Genomic DNA, 20,726 nt, shown 5'->3' with positions numbered 1-20,726 from the left:
CCAAGGTGTATCGGGGCGACAGGCGAGGACGCGGTAGTGGATGGTGTGCAGCAGCAGCCCGCACAGGAAACGTCTCGGCGCGGTAGAAAAAGGCACGGAGGACATTTCCGCGAGGCGGCTCATGCTGTGGGGCACCTCACCCGAGGAGGGGGGTTGAGGTTTTGGGCCAATGTGGAATTCCGTCCGAACAGGGGAACGCTCAGGCGGGATCCCACTGCACGCCTGCGCCGCCTCGTGTTTGCGTGCAGTTTCGGGGCCGAACACGACCGTCCGAAGGTCCAGGATGGCTTTGGCCGCGCGCCAGACAGACACCCCGCGCGCTCAGGGAAAAAGAATGCCGTGACTCGGATTCGAACCGAGGTTGCTGCGGCCACAACGCAGAGTACTAACCACTATACGATCACGGCGCCACAGAACAATTGCTGCAGAAGTGACTGCCCATTTCAAGCCATATGTTTACTCAGGTCTGCAATTGAAACACAGGGGGCCGTCCATCCTGACTGTCTGCCCCTCTACCGCGGCTACGTTCGTGGCCAGGTGTCTCTGGAGAGGGAGCATGCGGTATCCACGGGCGCGGTTGACGCCTTCAGCGCCCGTTGGGCACCGCAGGGTTTGGGGTGCGTTATTGACCCTGACAATCACATTTTAATTTGATGTTTTTAAGTTTCCTTTGTACTTTGATTTCTGTTCGGTCTGTTCCACCTCCTTTTGGGGAGCTGCCCCTTTTACTTTGTCCTGACTTAATCTGAGTTTGTTTATTTGGTTTGACCTAAAAAGAGGGCAACTGAAACACAGCTCCCTTGGAAGACAACTAAAACAGAAGTGCTGGAAAATAGTAGCAGGTCTGCCAGTTTCTGAGAGAGAACAGAGCTCAACGTTTCGAGTCCAGATCACCCTTCGTCAGCTCCGTGCATCATCCTAAACGCGCCGGCCAGCAACCACATTTCTGTTCTCAGTACCGATATAGTCTAAACTTTCTATTTGTTAAAATCAAGCAGAGTTAGCGCAGATGGGTCTGTTTGTTTCTGTTTGGCAGGAAGTGACCAGTAGTGTACCATCGGGATTAGCGCTGGTGTCTCAACATATAACAATTGACATCAATGTCTTTGAGGGGTGGCGGGTGTGCGGGCTGGGGGTGCTTTTAGGTTTTGGGATGTTCCCCTGGTAAGCCTGGCAGAGGAGGTTATGGGAAACTGCATTTTATGGTAGATATCATGCTGGAGTTAGCGGGAAAGGAAAGGGAAATAAAATGTGATGTTGATACTCCCTCTTTTCACTGTTATCGAACGACTTAGTTTCCTTTCTTGATTATTTATCTCACAGAAGAGCGTTCCGTGTATCTCACACACATTTCAACGTTTTTTTTTTAAAAAAGCGCCGTCTCAATTCATTCTGAATGCTTTTCGCATGACGCAAAAATCTCCTAAATCTCTCATTTTCCGACATTATATTTATTGTCTCATTTATCCGCCATTCAATTCACTTGCACTTTTCAACAAATAAGATGAGCTTGGACCATGCTCGATCTTATTTTCCTATCCAGGTTTTAGCCAATCGCCCCTGAATCCCAGCTGCCAACTTCTGAGTGCCATACACCATCTATTATGCAAGTTAATACTGACAAACGAAGTTATGGGAAGTACATTTTATGATTGACATCATGTGGAAGTTGGGAGAAATTGCAGAAAAATATATCAAATAATGTTGATACTTTCTCTTTCCAATGTTGTGCTTCATCCAGGTAATGATCGTTTTCCAGGTTTCATTATGTCCGACTTGCTGCAAAATTCTTCAATCTAAAAACATGGCAGCTTTCAGAATAAACGAAATATTCCGCAGAATTATGAAACTAAAAGGCTGGAATGCTCTCTCTGGTACCATAGGGCGCATACCTTCTTGAAGATGTGTTCCCGTCAAATTCTGAACTGAATCCAGTTCAGAGTTAAACAATCACATGTAGATTGAAGACCACCGGCGAATTCAACCCCATTTTAATAATTCACAATGGAAATGTCACTTAGTTAGTGGACAGGTGAACCTAAAGGTATGACTGGACCTGAGTTATTTTGCCTCTTTTTTCTCTTCTGTACGTTCAGTTATTTACTGTATGAGTTGAACTGAAAAACGGTTGGGGACGCCCACTGATACCGAACAAGATAACATCAAACACAGCAGCTGACTCAAACAGCACGCAGCAGTGAATGAAAAATCTGCTATTGAAATGCAGATTGTTCAATAACAAGAAAACAGATAAATCTCTCCGCTATTCTTGAAAAGCCGGTTCGGAGATATTACACCTTCAGTCGAAGAAGGACGTTATGTTCTTCCTGGAGCCTGATACCTCCAACTGACCAGCACTCACTATTCACTGCTCTGAGTACCTGGCTCCATTTTGCTGCCAAACACTAAAGTGAGACCTCAGAGAACCGTCTGCTCTTTTTGCGTCGAAGCTGCTGTTCTCTGTTAGCAACTCTAAATATCCTTTGTCTGAATCACTTCGAGCAAATTTGATTAATACTGACCCTCGCTCAAAATAATGCGGAGAACTGAGCGAAATGCTTCATGTGTTGTCGGGGTTCGAGTGGATCGAAACAAACATTATCTTCCAACTGGTGAATTAAAAGTCGGTCACCCATCTGCTGGATGTTTCTAGCGTTTGCTGTTTCCGTGGCAACGCGCCAAATACCTAACGGCTTCATTTCCTTCCTTGAGTCTTTATCTCACACAACAGCGTTCCTTACATTTTCACACATCCACTTTAATGTTTCTCTTTCCAGAACATGCGTCACTGCGTTCACTGTAAAACCTTTTCGCATGACGCAAAACGTCTTCTAAATCTCTCATTTTCCCTGATTGTAATTTTTTTTTCGTTCATCTGCCATTCAGCTCACTTACCCAATTGAACAGATGAGATGAGTTTGGAGCAGGTTCGATCTTGCTCACCTTTTCAGTTTTCACCCAGTCACGCATGACCCCGAATTTCTGAGTGCTAGACACAACCTATTTTGCAAACATAATGCAAATGTTATGGAAACTCCGCATTGCAATAAATGCAAAATTATGTGGATGGTGGAAATCTGAAATTTAAAAAAAGTAAGTTCTGGGCACATGAGACTCGAAACAATAGCTCGGCCTCTCTTCACAGATTTTCCCAGAACAATAATGTTGTTGCAGTACTTTTCATTCATTCACATTGATTGCATTAATATGTTACCAGTACATTGATGTGATCGGCAGTGCATCGAGGTGCTTCCAGAATTTTGGCGATGAATCACAAAGATGTTTCTCTTCCAATAATTTGAAAGCACACATCTACATCAGTGCGAAAGGGCCAGTGTAACTCCAGAAACGGAGATGGTAGCCAACAAACTCCCTGGTGTTATTGAAAGTGTGAGATGTTGCATTGTCCCAGGAACGTGAGGTTGAATAGAAGGAACGAACTAAAGGAGATCTGTGATTGTGCAGAGTGACAAGAGGTGCGTTTGAATTCTGGGGCTTCAGAGATTTTAAGTGCAGTAGATATGAAGGGAATATGTGTGCGACTGATTGAACGTTTCACCATCAAAACATGCCTCCGTCACAAAAGATTCTCCTCTGCTAATTAATTCTTCATTGCATTGTTTGAGCATGAGACGCAGGGAACCAAACATTTCAACGAGCCATTATTCTGACTTGGTTTGAACAGAGGCTGCTGAGGTTACAAAACAGACAAATAATCATTATACGACCACAGCGTGACCAGTGGCATGGTGCACCATTGGTTGCCTGATTAAAGCCATATGTCCACCCAAACCAGCAACTCGAGGACAACGTTCTGCCGATCGGCCAGATTATCACAATGGAATCGTTTCAGCTTTCAAACCGTTGGCTACTGACTGACAATTTGTCTTCCGAATGACCCGTTCGGACTGAATGTCATTTTTTTTTAACTCTCCACAAATCCTGTCAGAATAGTTTTGCACTTCGAGCAAAATCTGTTGTTAGTGCATGTGACACACGAAGTGGCTTTCATGTTCATTGCTTGCGGACCTCAGGGGATAGAATTGTGTGTGTGGGGGGGGGGGGGCGGGGGGGGGGACTAAATGTAGTTTACAATCATCTGCTTTGGCGATGTGACAAGAATGTGAGGTTTTAGTGGAAAGTGCGATTACCTCACTATTTCCATTTTGGCATGTCCGCTATGAGACTCAACTTTTGCAGATGAACCATCGAAAGTACACTTTCTTGTTTTATCGCAGCTTGGAATGTCTTCTTCTCTGTCCAAGACCTCAAGAAACTAAAAAGGGACATGAACGAAGCCCAGTCAATCACGCAAATCAGCCTCCCATCCATTGATTCTGTCTACACTTCCCGCTGCCTCGGAAAAGCAGCCAGCATAATCAAGGTCCCCACCTACCCTGGACATACTCTCTTCCCCCTTCTTCCGTTTGGAAACATAATAGAGAAGTCTGAGGTCATGCACCAACTGACTCATGAACAGCTCTTTCCCTACCGCCAAATGACTTTTTAATGGCCCTATCTCGTATTAAGTTGATCTTTCTTTACACCCTAGCTGTGATTGTAACACTGCATTCTGCACCGTCTTCGTTCCTTCTTTTCAACGGTATGCTTTTTCTGTATAGTGCGCAAGAAACCATATTTTTCACTGCACACTGTTACACGTGGCATTAATAAATCAATCAAATCAAGTAAAGGAGATTAGTAAAATTGGCTGGGAAGTATCAGGGACAAGAGGCCGTCTTTGCATGCTGGAGCATCAGATATGTGTAAGGGTGCAAGATATGGAAGGATTTTATCGGGGGCGGCACGGTGGCACAATTGTTAGGATGGCTGCCAGGGACCCGGGTTCGATTCCATGCTTGGGTCACTGTGTGTGCTGAGTCTGCACGTTCTCCCCGTTTCTTCGTGCGTTTCCTCCAGCTGCTCCTTCCACGAGTGCAGAAGAGAAGTGTTCGGTGCGTTGCCCATGCAAAATTCTTCCTCAGTGTGCCCCAATAAAGGCCAGAGAGTGGCGACCAGCGGATTTTCACAGTAAATTAATTGCAGAATTAATGTATGCCTTCTTGTTACACGAATAAATAACCCTTCCACTCTATATGACTGATTGAGCGTTTTGCCACCAAAACGGGTTTCTCCCGCAAATGATTCGCCTCTGCAAATGACCATGAGACGCATGGCACGAGTTTTTGAAATACATCCATTGCCGTGACTCGCATTGGAACCGAAGTTGCGGCGGCAACAACGCCGACTACTGACCACTGTACGATCACGGCGTCACACATAGCTGCAGTAGCGATGCATGCCCGAGTAAACCCACACGTCCAACCAGTCCTACAACTGAAAGATAACGCTTTCCCTCCAGCCAGGCTATCACAGATGACTAGTTTCAGCTTTCAATCCGTTGGCTGCTGACTGAAAATCTGTCTCACTAATGATCTGTTCAAATGGAAACCCATTTTCTTCCTCGCACCCATCCTTCCAGAAATTGTTCAGTACATCCATCATATTCCGTCACCTGCGCATGTGACACATGGCAGTATTCCTGGTCATCGCCTGCCGCCCTCAAGGCATAGAACTGAGTGGAATGATAAATGCAATTTACAGTCATTTGTCTTATTGGTGCAATGAAAGATCATGGGTACGATTCGGATTCCCCCGTCTCACCGCCAAGGATCGTCAGATCTCCTCCAGCTGCATTTGCACGAACTAACAACCGTGGACGTTCGAAACCGAATGAAAAACAATAACTCCTGAGGTAGTCTAAAGGTCAGGCAGCAGTTTTCAAAAGAGGAACAGATATTAGGATTAACTGAGAATAAAGTTAAATGCCGCCAAAACCAGCAAGCCTTTGTTTTCATTAAGGAATCAGATTCGGACTTGTCTGTGATATTAGCAGGAAATAAAATCTTCACCAATTGCCAGATCATCCAGTTCTCAAATTCAAGTCTGGTCTGAAAAAGGGAGGGAGACAGAAAGCAGGGAAGAACATGTCACCGAGACTAAAGTCTGCCATAGGAAACTTGGGAAAGTTCAAGCCTCCGGGCCCTTTGTGAAAGGGAATACATGTTTCACCGATTTATTGGCGTCACATTTGCTGTGAATTAATGAAAACTGCTGGATGCATGGTCCTGAGAGTTGCAGAAGTGTTTGAAAGCTTGTTGTGGAAAATAAGAACACATGGCGTTGGGAGTATCATATTGACCTGGCTTGAAGATCCTATGAGAACGAGCTTAGGAGAATGTCTGTCACTCAGAGGACTTTTACTCTCTGAAACTCCCTTGCTCAAAAGAGAGTGGAAGGAAAATCTTTGAATATATGAGAGGCGGAGCATTCTGCATAAAGGACGGGCTGAAAGTTTGCCTGGGTAAGCCATGAATTTGGAGATGAAGTTAAAATCAGATCAGCCATGACTTGAGTTAAAATCGAAGCGCTGTCGAGGGGGCGGGTGGCCCACTGCTGCTCCTAACCGTATATTTGTTTGTAAACAAACGGTTTCGTAATCTGAAACCATCCCCTCCCGTCCACCTGTTAATTCACTTTCGCATATGTATATTAGAATCCTAGAATTCTGTTGTATTCACGTCATTATCCTTCTCCAACCGTGTTGTGTGTTGACTGTGTTGGAGAATTAACTTTATAAATCAGCTCATTGTAATAATAACAAACAAATGTGTAAAATATAAAAAGAGCATTGTTATCGCCAGCTTTAACTCTTGAAGTTTTTGTTCCACGCTATCACGAGTGCGACCATGAGAAAAAGCGTGAAAAAAACAAACTTTGTTTTTCTTGGGAAAGTGAATTTTTATCTGTTCGGCTGGAGATAGTGGAGGTGCGTTTGAATTCTGGAGCATGAGAGAAATGTAAGGGCGCTATATGTGATAGAATTATATGTGTGACTGACTGAGCCATGTTTTGCCATCAAAGCATGTCTCCTCCCGCAAACGATTCTCCTCTGCGAATATTATTTTTTCTGTGCTGTTTGAGCATGAACCGCAGGTAACGACATTTTGAAAAGGGACAGTTTCTGGGAGAAGAGGTGCCCTTGAATTCTGGAGCATCAGTTAATGGTAGGGCGTTGGGCAGAGTTACAGAACAAAGAGATCTCGGGGTACATGTTTATGGCTCCTTGAAAGTGGAGTCACAGGTGGACAGTTTGGTGAAGAAGGCATTCGGCATACTCATCGGTCAGAACATTGAATACAGGAGTTGGGACGCCTTGTTGAAGTTGAACAAGACATTGGTAAGGCCACACTTGGAATACTGTGTGCAGTTCTGGTCACCCTATTATAGAAAGGATATTATAAAACTATAAAGAGTGCAGAAAATATTTACTAAGATGCTACCGGGATTTGATGGTTTAAGTTATAAGGATAGGATGGATGGACTGGGACTTTTTTCTTTGGAGCGTCGGAGGCAGAGGAGTGATCTTATAGAGGTCTATAAAATACTGAGGGGCACAGACTAGCTAGATAGTGAATATATTTTCCCAACGGTAGGTGAGTCTAAAACTAGAGGGCATGGGTTTAAAGTGAGAGGGGAGAGGTACAAAAGTGTGCCCCGGGGCAATTTTTTCACACAGAGGGTGGTGAGTGTCGGGAACAAGCTGCCAGATGTAGTAGCAGAGGCGTACAATTTTGTCTTTTAAAAAGCATTTTGATACATGGATAAAATGGGTATAGAGGGATATGAGGCAAATGCGGGCAATTGGGATTAGCTTAGGGGTTAAAAAGATAAGTGCGGCATGGACAAGTTGGGCCGAAGGGCCTGTTTCCATGCTGTAAACCTCTATGACTCTATCAGAGATATGAAACGGCGGTAGATATGGAAGAATTTTATTGGGGGCGGCATGGTGGCATAATGGTTAGCAGCAGTGCTGCCAGGGACCTGGTTTCGATTTCCGGCTTGGGTCAGTATTTGTGCTGAGCCTGCACGTTCTCCCCGTTCTCCTCGGGTGCTCCGGTTTCCTCCCACAAGTCCGAAAGACATGCTACTTAAGTGCATTGGCCATGAAAAAGTTTTGCTCAATGCACTCGAAAATACCTCAGAGTGTGGCGACTCGGAGGTTTTATAGAAACATAGAAACCTAGAAGATAGAAGCAGGAGGAGACCATTTGGCCCTTCGTGCCCGCTCCGCCTTCATCACGATCATGGCTGATCGTCCAACCCAATGTTCTCATCCTGCGTTTCCCCATAATCTTTGATCCCATTCGCCCCAAGTGCTATATCTATCCAATTGGATACGTTCAATGTTTTGGCAACAACTACATCCTGTGGTAAGGAATTCCACAGGCTCCCACAGTTTGGGTGAAGAAATGTCTTCTCACCTCCGTCCTAAATGGTCTACCCTGAATCCTCAGACTGTGTTTCATGGTTCTGGACTCCCTTATTTCGCAATAACTTCATAGCAGTGTTAATGTCAGCCTACTTGTGACACGAATGATAAACTTTATGTGGCTGATTCAACATTTTGCCATCAAAACATGATTGCTCCCGCAATTAATTCTCCTCTGCGGAGAAATTATTCTCTGCATTGGTTGAGCATGAGCCGCAGATAGCGAAATTTTAAAAAACAACTGCTGCCATAACCTGAATTCGATCCGAAGCTGCTGCGGACACAAGGCAGAATACTAACCAATACACGGTCACGGCGCCACACATAGCTTGTTATAACGAGGCTTGCCCGACTAACGCAATACGTCCGAACAGCCCTGCAGCTGAAGGACAGCGCTATCCTTCTCGTCTCTGTATCACAGATGACTAGTTTCAGCTTTCAATCCTTGGCGGCTGAGAGAACATCAGCCTCACTCATGACCCCTTCAGAAGGAAACTCATTTTATACCTCTCCACATATCCTTTCAAAATTGTTCAGTACTTCCCGCATGTTCTGTCATGTGTGCATGTTACACATGGCAGGCTTTTCCTGTTCATAGCCTGCCGTCCTCAAGGCACAGAATTGAGTGGAGAGATAAATGCATTTTACAATCACTTGTCTTAGTGGTGCAATTAAGTATGCTTTGATAGTTGCTGAAGTCGTCAGTACGATTCGGTTTCTACCTACCACCCCCACCGCCCCCGCCCCCAGCAACGCCTAACCCCCCTCCCCCCGCCGCCACACCACCCCCCAACCCCCCCCCCTCCCTTTCCCAAAATCCACGCCGGCCCCGCCCCGGTCCGCCCCCTCCGCTTTGAAGGAAATCGTCAGAAATCTTGCAGCTTCACTCGCAAAAACAATCACATACGGCGAACGTTTGAAATCTGAAGGAGAAACAGCAACCGTTGAGGTAAGCTGAAGGTGCAAAAGATTAAATCACACGGGATCAGTGGTGAACTAGCTGGATGGATTCAGAACAGGCTTGATCAAAGAAGACATAGATTCGCGGTGGAAGGGTGATTTTCTGAATGGAGGTCTGTAACTAGTGGTGTTCATGATGTGGAGATGCCGGCGTTGGACTGGGGTAAACACAGTAAGAAGTTTAACAAGACCCCAGGTTACAGTCCAACAGGTTTATTTGGTAGCAAAAGCCACACAAGCTTTCGGAGCTCCAAGCCCCTTCTTCAGGTGAGTGGGAATTCTGTTCACAAACAGGGCATATAAAGACAGCGACTCAATTTACATGAATAATGGTTGGAATGCGAATACTAATGCGAGTATTCGCATTCCAACCATTATTCATGTAAATTGAGTCTGTGTCTTTATAGGCCCTGTTTGTGAACAGAATTCCCACTCAACTGAAGAAGGGGCTTGGAGCTCCGAAAGCTTGTGTGGCTTTTGCTACCAAATAAACCTGTTGGACTTTAACCTGGTGTTGTTAAACTTCTTACTAGTGGTGTTCCGCAGGGATCAGTGCCTGGACCACTCTTGGTTGTAATATATATAAATGACTTGGATGAAACGTAGCTGGTCTGATGAGCAAGTTTGCGGATGATACTAAGATTATTGGAGTTACGGATAATGATGAAGATTGTCAGATAATACAGCAGGATATTGATAGGCTGGAAAATTGGGTGGAGAAATGGCAGTTGAAATTTAATCCGGACAATTGCGAGGTGATCCATTTTGGTAGGTCCAATTCATTTGGGAGATATAAAAGAAATGGTAGAGCTATCAGGAGCATAGATACCCAGGGAGATCTGAGCTTGCAGGTCCATCGATCCTTAAACGTGGCAGCAAAGGTGGAAAAGGTGGTGAAGAATGCATTTGGCATGCTTGCCTTCATCGGACGAGTAAAACAGTTCTCAAATTATGTTGAAGTTATACAAAACGTTGGTTGGGCCACATTTGGAATACTATGTCCAATTCTAGTCATCACACTACCAGAAGGATGTGGAAGCTTTGGAGAGAATGCAGAAAAGGTTTACCAGGATATTGTCTGGTATGCAGGTTATTAGCTATGGGCCGAGATTGAATCAACTGGCATTGTTCTCATTGGAAAGATGGAGGGTGAGGGGCAACCGGATAGAAGTTTATGTAATTATGAGGAGTATAGATAGGGTGAAAAGTTTGAAGGTTTTACCAGGGTAGAAATGATAATTACAAGAGGGCACAAGTTCAAGGTAAAGGGGAAAGTTTCAGTGTCGATGTGCGGGGACGTTTTTTTACAAGAGAGTGATGGGGGCCTGGAATGCACTGCCAAGTGGGATGGTTGAGGCAGACTCGTTAGTGACATTATCTGGATAGACATATGAACAGGCGGGGAATAGAAGCGTACAGGCGTTTGGTCTACATAGGACAACGTGATCGGCTCAGTCTTGGGGGCCAAGTGCTGTCCTATTCATTGTCTTTGTTCTTTATTTGTCTGGCAGTAGTTTTCGAAAGAGGAATAGCTTTCAGGAGCTCCCTGACAACCAAGTTATTTGCCGCTTAACCACTAAGCCTTTGTTTTCACTAAGGAATCAGGTTCGGATTTGTCTGTGATCTTAGCAAGAAATGAAATCATCACCAATCGCCATATCATCCATAGCATCCGGCGCTCAAAATCAAGACTTACATGAAAAAGGGAGGGAGCGAAAAAGCAGTCAACAACATGTCACCCAGACAAACGTCGAGCATAAGTAAAATGTTAGCAATCGATAGCGGGACACTTGTCAACGTTTAATGCTATCATGCCTTTCGTGAAAGCGAAAATATGTATGACCAATCTATTGGCGTTACAGTTGCTGTGACTCAAGGGAAGCTGTTGGATGTACAGTCCTTAGATTTCCAGAAACTTTTTGATAGAGCGTTTGGGTTGTGAAATGTTCTCCAGCTAAGCCTGACAATGGTGGTTAGCACTGCTGCTTCACAGCTCCAGGGACCTGGGTTCGTTTCCCGGCTCGGGTAACTGTCTGTGCGGAGTTTGCCCATTCTCCCCGTGTCTGCGTGGGTTTCCTCCGGGTGCTCCGGTTTCCTCCCGCAGTCCAAAGTTGTGCGGGTTAGGTTGATTGGCCAAGCTAAATTGCCCCTTAGTGTCCCAGGATGCGTAGATTAGAGGGATTAGTGTGTAAATATGTGGGTTAGGGGGATTAGCAGGTAAATATGTAGGGATACGGGGATAGGGCCCGGGTGGGATTGTTGTCGGTGCAGACTCGATGGGCCGAATGGCCTCTTTCTGCACTGTAGGGTTTCTATGGTTTCTATGGACAGGCGAGTTTATGGGAAATGCATTTTATGGTCGGCATCCTGCTGAAGTTAGCGGAAATGAAAGATCAGTAAAATGTGATGTCGATCGCTGTTACCAAACGGCTTCATTTCCTTTCTTGAGTATTGATCTTATATAAGATCATTCCGTACATTTTCTTAATGTTTGGCTTTCAAAAAACCGCATCGTGCGCTGTTACCGGGGTTTTCCACGAGGTGGTAATTAGTCTCAGGAAACCAATGTCACAGTACAAAAGGTAAAACTTTTATTAAAATCAGTGATCAATGGGAGAACTTATCTCGATGGTCGCAGACACGGAATACCCGGACCTCTTGGACAAGTTCTGAAGTTATCAGTAAAAATACACAAGTTATGCATTTTCTTGATCAGATATCCCGTCGTTCATTAGATTAAAATTAATTTCATCAATGCACACAGCAATACAAATCTCTGTCAAGTACCTCAGCCAACTGCATTGATTTCTCCAGAATGATAGTTTCTCATTTATACATTAAACTCGGACGCTAACTCTCTTTTTGGGTAAAGCTACTTCCCTGTGGCCTGGTTACGGTACACGCCACAGTAAGGGTCCAAGTGGATGTTCCCACCGGCTCGCTGCCAAGCTGAATGGACATGTATTCCTGCGCCCAGGGTCGTATGTATTCTGTGTCCGGGCAGTGACTGAAACGATTCGTCACTGTTGCAAAATGTGTTCCCTCATAAGAATTTCTAGATATGTGTTCTGCCAGAGAATGTAGATTCTGCTAGAATGTAGATTGGGGGCAGATGTTTGAGGACAAATCAACATCTGGCATGTGGGAGGCTTTCAAGTGTAGGTTGATAGGGGTTCAGGACCGGCACATTCCTGTAAGAACGAAGGATCCGTATGGCAAGTTTTGGGAACCTTGGATAACGAGAGATATTGTGAGCCTAGTCAAAGAGAAAAAGGAAGCATTTGTCAAAGCTCGAAGGCTGGGAACACACGAAGCAAGTGTGGAATACAAGGAAAGTAGAAGGAAACTTAAGCAAAGAGTAAGGAGGGCTAAAAGGGGTCACGAAAAAGCATTGGCCAGCAGGATTAAGGAAAATCCCAAGGTTTTTCATACCTTTATAAAGAGCAACAGGGTTTCCAGGGAGAGGATTGGTCCACTCATGGACAGGGGAGGGAATCTATGCGTGGAGTCAGAGGAAATGGGCGAGGCATTAAATGAATACTTTGTGTCAGTATTCACCAAAGAGAAGGACTTTGTGGATGATGAGTCTGGGAAAGGGTGTGTAGATAGTTTGAGTCATGTTGAGATTTAAAAGGAGGAGGTGTTGAGAAACACTAAGGTAGACAAGTTCCCAGGGCCTGATAGGATGTACCCCAAAATACTGGGAGAGGCAAGGGAGGAAATTGCTGGGGCTTTGAGAGAAATCTTTGTATCCTCACTGGCTACAGAGGAGGTCATGATGTGGAGATGCCGGCGTTGGACTGGGGTAAACACAGTAAGAAGTTTAACAACACCAGGTTAAAGTCCAACAGGTTTATTTGGTAGCAAAAGCCACACAAGCTTTCGGAGCTCTTAGCCCCTTCTTCAGGTGAGTGGGAATTCTGTTCACAAACAGAGCTTATAAAGACACAGACTCAATTTACATGAATAATGGTTGGAATGCGATTCGCATTCCAACCATTATTCATGTAAATTGAGTCTGTGTCTTTATAAGCTCTGTTTGTGAACAGAATTCCCACTCACCTGAAGAAGGGGCTAAGAGCTCCGAAAGCTTGTGTGGCTTTTGCTACCAAATAAACCTGTTGGACTTTAACCTGGTATTGTTAAACTTCTTACAGAGGAGGTCCCAGAGGATTGGAGAACAGCCAATGTTGTTCGTTTGTTTAAGAAGGGTAGCAAGAATAATCCAGGTAATTACAGGCCGGTGAGCCTTATATTAGTGGTAGGGAAATTATTGGAGAGGATCCTTTGAGACAGGATTTATTCCCACTTCGAAACATGTGGACGTATTCGTGAGAGGAAACATGGTTTTGTGAAGGGGACGTCATGTCTCACTAACCTGATTAAGTTTTGAAAAGTGATGAAGATGCTTGATGAGGGTAGGGCAGTGGATATTGTCTACATGGACTTTAATAAGGCCTTTGACAAGATCCCTCATGGCAGACTGGTGCAGAAGGTGACGTCGCATGGGATCAGAGGTGAGCTGGCAGGGTGGATAAAAAAATGGCTCGGTTGAAGAAGACAGAGGGAAGCAGTGGAAGACTGTGTTTCTGAACGGAGGACTGAGACAAGTGGCGTTCCTCAGGGATCAGTGCTAGGACCTTTGCTGTTTGTAATATATATAAATGATTTGGAGGAAAATGTAACTGGTTTCATTAGTAAGTTTGTGGACGACACAAATTTTGCTGGATTTGCGGATAGCGATGAGGACCATCAGAGGATACAGCAGGATATAGATCGGTTGGCGAATTAGGTGGAGAGATGGCAGATGGAGTTTAATCCGGACAAATGTGAGGTAATGCATTTTGGAAGGTCTAATACAGACAGGAAATATACAGTAAATGGCAGAATCCTTAAGAGTATTGATATGCAAAGGGATCAGGGTGTACAGATACACAGGTCACTGAAAGTGGCAACGCAGGTGGAGAAGGTAGTCAAGAAGGCATATGGCATGCTTGCCTTCATCAGCCGGGGCATTGAGTTTACAAATTGGCAAGTCATGTTGCAGCTTTATAGAACCTTTGTTAGGTTGCATTTGTAATATAATGTTCAATTCTGGTCACCACACTTCCAGAAAGATGTGGAGGCTTTGGAGAGGGTACAGAAAAGATTTACCAGGATGTTGCCTGGTATGGAGGGCATTAGCTATGAAGAGAAGTTGGAGAAACTTGGTTTGTTCTCACTGGAACGACGGAGGTTGAGGGGCGACCTGATGGAAGTCTACAAGATTATGAGGGGCATGGACAGAGTGGACAGTCAGAAACTTTTTCCCAGGGTGGAAGAGTCAATTACTGAGGGGCACAGGTTCAAGGCGCGAGGGGCAAGGTTTAAAGGAGATGTACGAGGCAGATTATTTACAGAGAATGGTGGGTGCCTGGAACTCGCTGCCGGGGGTGGTAGTGGAAGCGGATACAGTAGTGGCTTTTAAGGGGTGTCTTGACAAATACATGAATAAGATGGGAATAGAGGGATATGGTCCCCGGAAGGGTAGGGGGTTTTAATTAAGTTGGGCAGCATGGTCGGTGCAGGTTTGGAGAGCCGCAGGGCCTGTTCCAGTGCTGTAATTTTCTTTGTTCTTTGTTCTTTATTCTAATGGGTTTCCAGGCCTTTGGCACTAAATTTGTATCCTTCCCAGTACACTTTTCGGCAACTTGCATTGGCCAAAGTGTTCAATCACAGTAAAAGACTTCAAATACATTTAGAATATCAACCTATATGTTTTAAAGTCGCAGTTTATTGTTTTATTCTCTTACTGCTTCTACATACGAGTAAGTTATCATTTAACTCTTTACTGTTAGCTCTGTCAGTGGCTATATGCTGTCTAAAGCCTAAGAGGACTGTAAAATAATCGCTTTCATGCACCATGTTCATTCTGAAGTCTTTTCGCATAACGCAAAACCTCTTCAAAATCTCTCATTGCCTGTCACTCCATTTATTGTTTCAATCATTTGCCATTCAGTTCAGTGGTACATTTCAGCAGATACGGTTTCAGGCCATCGTTCATGAACCCCAGCTGACAACCTCTGAGTGTTAAACACCATCTATTTTGCAAATATATCCCAACTGTTCACGTAGAATTACAGTAAAGACGGGTGGTGGAAATCTGAAATGAAATCAAAAATATTGTGAAATCTTCGACTCAAAACGTCAACTCTGTTTCTTTCTCCACATATGTCGATAGACTGTAATGCTGTTGCAGGAATTTCTACTTTGACGCTCGTTAGCAACACTATTTCCCAGCAAAATGTCATATCACCGTCGCGTCAAGTGCTTCCAGCATTTTGCCCATGTTGAGTCGGAAACATCGAGATGTTCCTGTTCCAATAGGTACAAAGCACGTCTTGTGAAACGGACCTGTGCAACGCGAGAGACATAGATGGCAGCCAGCAAACTCCACGGTGTTACTGATGCAATGTCACAGGAAATTGAGGACAAAATTGAAGGAGCGAAGGAAAGGAACAAGAAAAGGAAAAATACAGCGCAGGAACAGGGCCTTCGGCCCAGCAACCTTCCCCGATTCCTAACCTTTATTTATACCCACTGCTTATTGCCCATTCGCGATTTTTAACTCTCTGTTTTCCTCCCGTTCGTGTGTCTATCAAGATACCCTTGAACGTTGCTAACATGCCTTCTTCCACCAGGTCCATCGGCAATGCGTTCCAGGCATCCACCATTTTCTGTGTGCAAAACGTTCCTCGTACGTCTCCCCGAAACTTCCCCCCTCTCACCTTTAACCTCTTGTAATTTTTCACCCCATGACAAGGCCGGAACCTGACCATTCCGCCCTGGGAAAATAAAATCTATGACTGTACATCCTATTTTTGTCTCTCATAATTTTGGAGACCTCTATGAGGTTACCCCTCAGCCTGTCTTTCCAGTGAAAGCAATCCGAATTTCTTCTATCACTCTTTATATCCAAAACCCTCCAGATCAGGCAACGCTCTGGTAAACCTTCTTTGCACCCTCTCCAAAGCATCCGGGTCCTTCGCGTACTGTGGAGAACAGAACTGCACGTAATATTCCAATGTGGTCTAACTAAAGTTTCAGACAGCTTTAACATAAGCGAGTGTGAAGTGGGGGAAGATGAGGGACGTTGTGGTGGGGAGGTGAAATCTCGGAAAAGTGTGTTTGAATTCTGGACCGTCAAAGACATGTATGAAAGGACTATATATGTGACAGATTGAGAGTTTTCCGGCAAAAATATCTTCTGTTAATTAATTCTCCTCTGCGTTGTTTGAGCATGAGCTGCAAGAAGCAAAATGTTGCAATTAACTACTGCTGCCACTCGGATTCGAACCGCGGTTGCGGCGGCCACAACGCAGAGTACTAACCGCTATACTATCAGGGCGTTACCGATGGCTTGCATTTGTGCCCTGATGAACATTTTCAGTCCATCCAGCCCTGCAACTAATGGAGAACGTCCTCAACCGGTTGACCGGGTAACAACAGAATAATACATTCGTCTTCCAAACGGAGCGCTGCTGACTGAAAACCAGAATCAATTATGACCCGTTGCATTGGAGGCTATTTTTAAACTCTCCACATATGCTTCCACAATTATTCAGTATTTCCAGCATATTCTGTGCATGTTACACATGAGGGGCTTTCCCTGTTCCCTGCCTGCCAACCTCACAGAATGGAGTGGACGGACGCCTTTTACAATTACGTGTATGAGTGATGCAAATAATCCTGCCTTTCCTGCATCCTTGTTATTAAACCGGTTGTTCAAAGGCCTTAGATCCGAGTCGGATTTCTCACCCCATCCCCACCGCCCCCCCCCCAATTCCCCACATCCCCCCACGACCCGCCCCCGAAAAAACTTAATCATTTATCCTCCAGCTTAATTTGCACAAACTAATAAAATACCACAGAGGTTGAAAACCTGAAATGAAAACAGAGACTTTTGAGGTAGACTGAAAGTCTGGCAGCAGATTTCGAAAACGGAAAGGGTTACATTTTTCGGGAGTGTGGCATTCTCTGACAACGAAGTTAGCTGCAGCCTCGAATATAAAGTATTAGTTAATATTTAGGAACCTGGTCAGGGCTTGTCAGTGATTGGAACAGAAGAAACATACCATCACCAATCACTAAATCGTCCATACCATCCGACTCTCAGACTCAATAGTGATTTCAAACAGGAACGCAGACAAAAAGCAGGAAATTTCAGGCCAGCTCATCTAATGTCAGTCATAGGGAGTATGGTAGAAATCATTATTAAAGATGTTCTAGCAGGGCACTTGGAAAAATTCAACACCATTAGATAGAATCGACGTGTTTTTTTGCCGAGGGTGCAAGTTCAAGCTTCACCTTGCGCATATTTTCTTAACATTTGACAAACATATCGGCTCACAAGGCCTAGGGGTGGTGGTGCAAATGGACACGAAATATTCTGGAGCAAAGAAGATGTGAACTGAGAAGATCAATTTTGTAATCGTCCTATTCGAGCTCAAGGTCTCAAAGCAACAACATGAATCCCGCAAATGGAGAACAGATGTAACAGCTTCAATCGAGATCGAAACAAGGTGACGCTTCGGTGAAATACTTCGAATGCTGAAAATCTGAAATGAAAACGGAACGTGCAGATCGACATAAGGCTAACGTTTCGATGGGGAGAATTAATTCTAGAGATCCTGGGGTAGGTTGTAGGTCAGCAGAGTTTAGCCGGCAGAAGTATCATGGTCACAAGATAAATGTTGTGGCAATGACTGCGCTATTGTCTAAAGTATGTGTTAAAGCTGTATAAAGGCCATCCGACTCCGAAATCAATGTTGTCAATTGTAGAGCTTCCCGAAAACAATACGTGAGGACAAGATCCAATCAGGCAACTGGTATACCGATGGGAGAGCGCAAAATGGAGGACAGAATTAACTAATGTATTTTGTAACCTCACCGTTTAGTCCAGAATGCTGTGACATGACTAATTGGAAGATGAAATGTTATTCCTTTACTTTGCGTTGGGCTTCACTGAAATATTCTAGTGCACCGAGCACCGAAATGTAAGAGTAAGTGCATAATGATGAATTGAAATGGGGAGCGACAGAGAGGCCGAAGTCATGTTCGCGGGCGGAGTGAAAGATTTCTATGAAGCGGTCATCCAGTCTCCGTTGATCCGATTGTGGAGACGACATTGTGATCAATGGATTCAATAGAGTAATTTGAAAGGAGTTGAAGTGAATCCCTGCTTCACCTGGAAGAGGTGTTTCTGGCTTTGGAATGTGAGGAGGGACAATTCTTCGATTGCCCGTTCATTCTGAAACTGAGATTCTCCATCTGAAGAAAGGAAATTATGAAATTATGAGGGGAAAATAGGCTCTTGTGAATTAGGCAGTGGAACATTATAGTAGTTAGGCACGGGCTCGTATATTTAAAAGTATTAGGGTACAACAAATATGCATTCCTATAAGATACGAAAACCCAACAGAAAAGGTGAATTGACAGTGGGTAACACAATAATTTAAAATTGCGTTGGATCAAAATTATTTAGATGAGCACCTGAAAGTCCACAGTATACAAGCCTAAAAGCAATTGTTTGTGGATTCTAGGATCTGAAACAGAAACAGAATGTACTGGAAAAATCGCAGCAGGTCTGACAGTATCTATGGAGAAACTACTGACGGAGGTTCATCCAGATTCAAAACATTAATTCTGTTCTCTAGCCGAAGATGCTGTCACAGCTGACAGCAAACAAGGCTATGTACGAAGTGCTGGAAATTTGGATTCGAATAGATAGATGCATGATGACAGGCACAAACACAATGGCCGAAAGGCCTCTTGTCGTGCTGTAAAGCTCCATGGCTCTAATAATGTTGCCGGAAAAAAAATGCTAAACACGAGAATTGCGAGCAATTCAGTATCAAGGAAAGAATGATCAATAAGTTGGCAAAGGAAAAGATACAGTATGAATGCAAGCTTGCAAGTAAAGAACTGTCAATGTTCCTTTAGGTACTTAACAAAGAAAACTTGCAAGGATGAACGTGGGTCCAGTAGGCACAGAGATGGGAAATTTGTAATGGAGAATGGGGAAAGGGTGCAGCAACCAAACAAACAATTTGTCTCTGTCTTCAATAAGAAGATACAGACAATCTCCCATCAGTAGCAGGGAATCAAGCAACTGGAGGAACCGAGGAACTGAACGAAATTTGCATTAGTAAAGAGGTAGCACCAGAAAAATTAATTGGATTAAAAGTTGACAAATCCAATGGACTAGATGGATCCACTGAGCATCCCAGAGAGTGTAAGTTTTGACTATAGAGATAATGGATGCTTTGGTGCTTTTCTTTCAAAATTCTGCAGATATTAGAAAGTTTCATGCAGACTCGAAAATAGCTAATTAACTCCTACTATTACAGAAGCAAGGGATCAATAACATTTAGATCTGCAGACCTGTCAGTTTGACATTAGCAGTAGGTAAAATTTTCGAGTCTCTTATAAAGGATGTGATTATCTGGACATAGTTGGAACAATAATGATATGATTGGGCACAGGCGATGTGGACTTACGAAAGGGAAATCATTTTTACAAACCAGTTGGCACTGTTTGAGGATGTTATTTCTTGCACAGATAAAAGATAACAAGTGGTTGTGGCATATTTGAACTGTCAAAAGGCATTCGAAAATGTACACAGCAAGTTGGTAAACAATAATCGCACAGGTCCCATTGGAATGAACATGCAATCTGACAGAACTCGAGCCCCACGGGTTTAATTGGTCGTATTTTATTGAATTGTGTAATCTTGTGCATTCCAACAAACAAATTCAGAGGGAACAAAGGATCAAGTTGGGCACGACTAAAATCAGTTGCTCAATGGCAACTTTCAAGTTGCAGTGTCATCGAGGCTTATCGAGAAATTTGAGCTAACCTTACAAATTAAGTAGCTGCAAGAGCAATCGCCACCTGGGATTTCTGTGGTAACTTACCTCCTGACTTTCCAAAGTCTGTTCACAATCCACAAGTCGGAAGGAAGAGATGTGGCAGATATGCTCCAATTACCCTGATAATTGCAACTCCAGCAACAGCTATAGAAGTTCAAAGCATCCAGGACAAAGAGCCAATTTGATCAACATCTCATGCAATAATTTAAACTTTCACTGACTCCAATGCAGCACTCGCTGGTACTATGCACACCATCTAAAAGATGTACTTCAGTAACACAGCAAGGAGCAGGAAGGGCATGCCCAGAAGTTACCCTGAAGCAATGAAATGCCTGCTGAGCCCAGGCACATGATCATCAGAAGATCCTACAGGGAAGGGAAACCTAGTGCCCATTCTGGCCTGATTTGTTTCACCTGCTGTGTCCAGCACTGCCTTCACCCTTAGTATGCAGAAATTGAATTTCAGCCCGATTGTTACATGTCTTATCAATAACAGGCTGGAGAGAGTAATAATTGAAACTGAC

At 44.2% G+C, this 20,726-nt stretch overlaps 1 non-coding gene across 1 annotated transcript; it reads right to left on the bottom strand.

Moving 5' to 3' along the window:
- Positions 1 to 335: 335 nt before the first annotated feature.
- trnah-gug (transfer RNA histidin (anticodon GUG)) lies at positions 336 to 407 on the bottom strand. The gene has a single exon. It is a non-coding gene; the product is annotated as a tRNA-His (tRNA).
- Positions 408 to 20,726: the final 20,319 nt, after the last annotated feature.

The sequence above is a fragment of the Mustelus asterias genome, chromosome 8 (genome assembly GCF_964213995.1).
Source record: "Mustelus asterias chromosome 8, sMusAst1.hap1.1, whole genome shotgun sequence".
NCBI classification, from domain to species: Eukaryota; Metazoa; Chordata; class Chondrichthyes; order Carcharhiniformes; family Triakidae; genus Mustelus; species Mustelus asterias.
The sequence above is the reverse complement of the archived record's forward strand: the minus strand, read 5'-3'. Positions and strand labels throughout refer to the sequence as shown.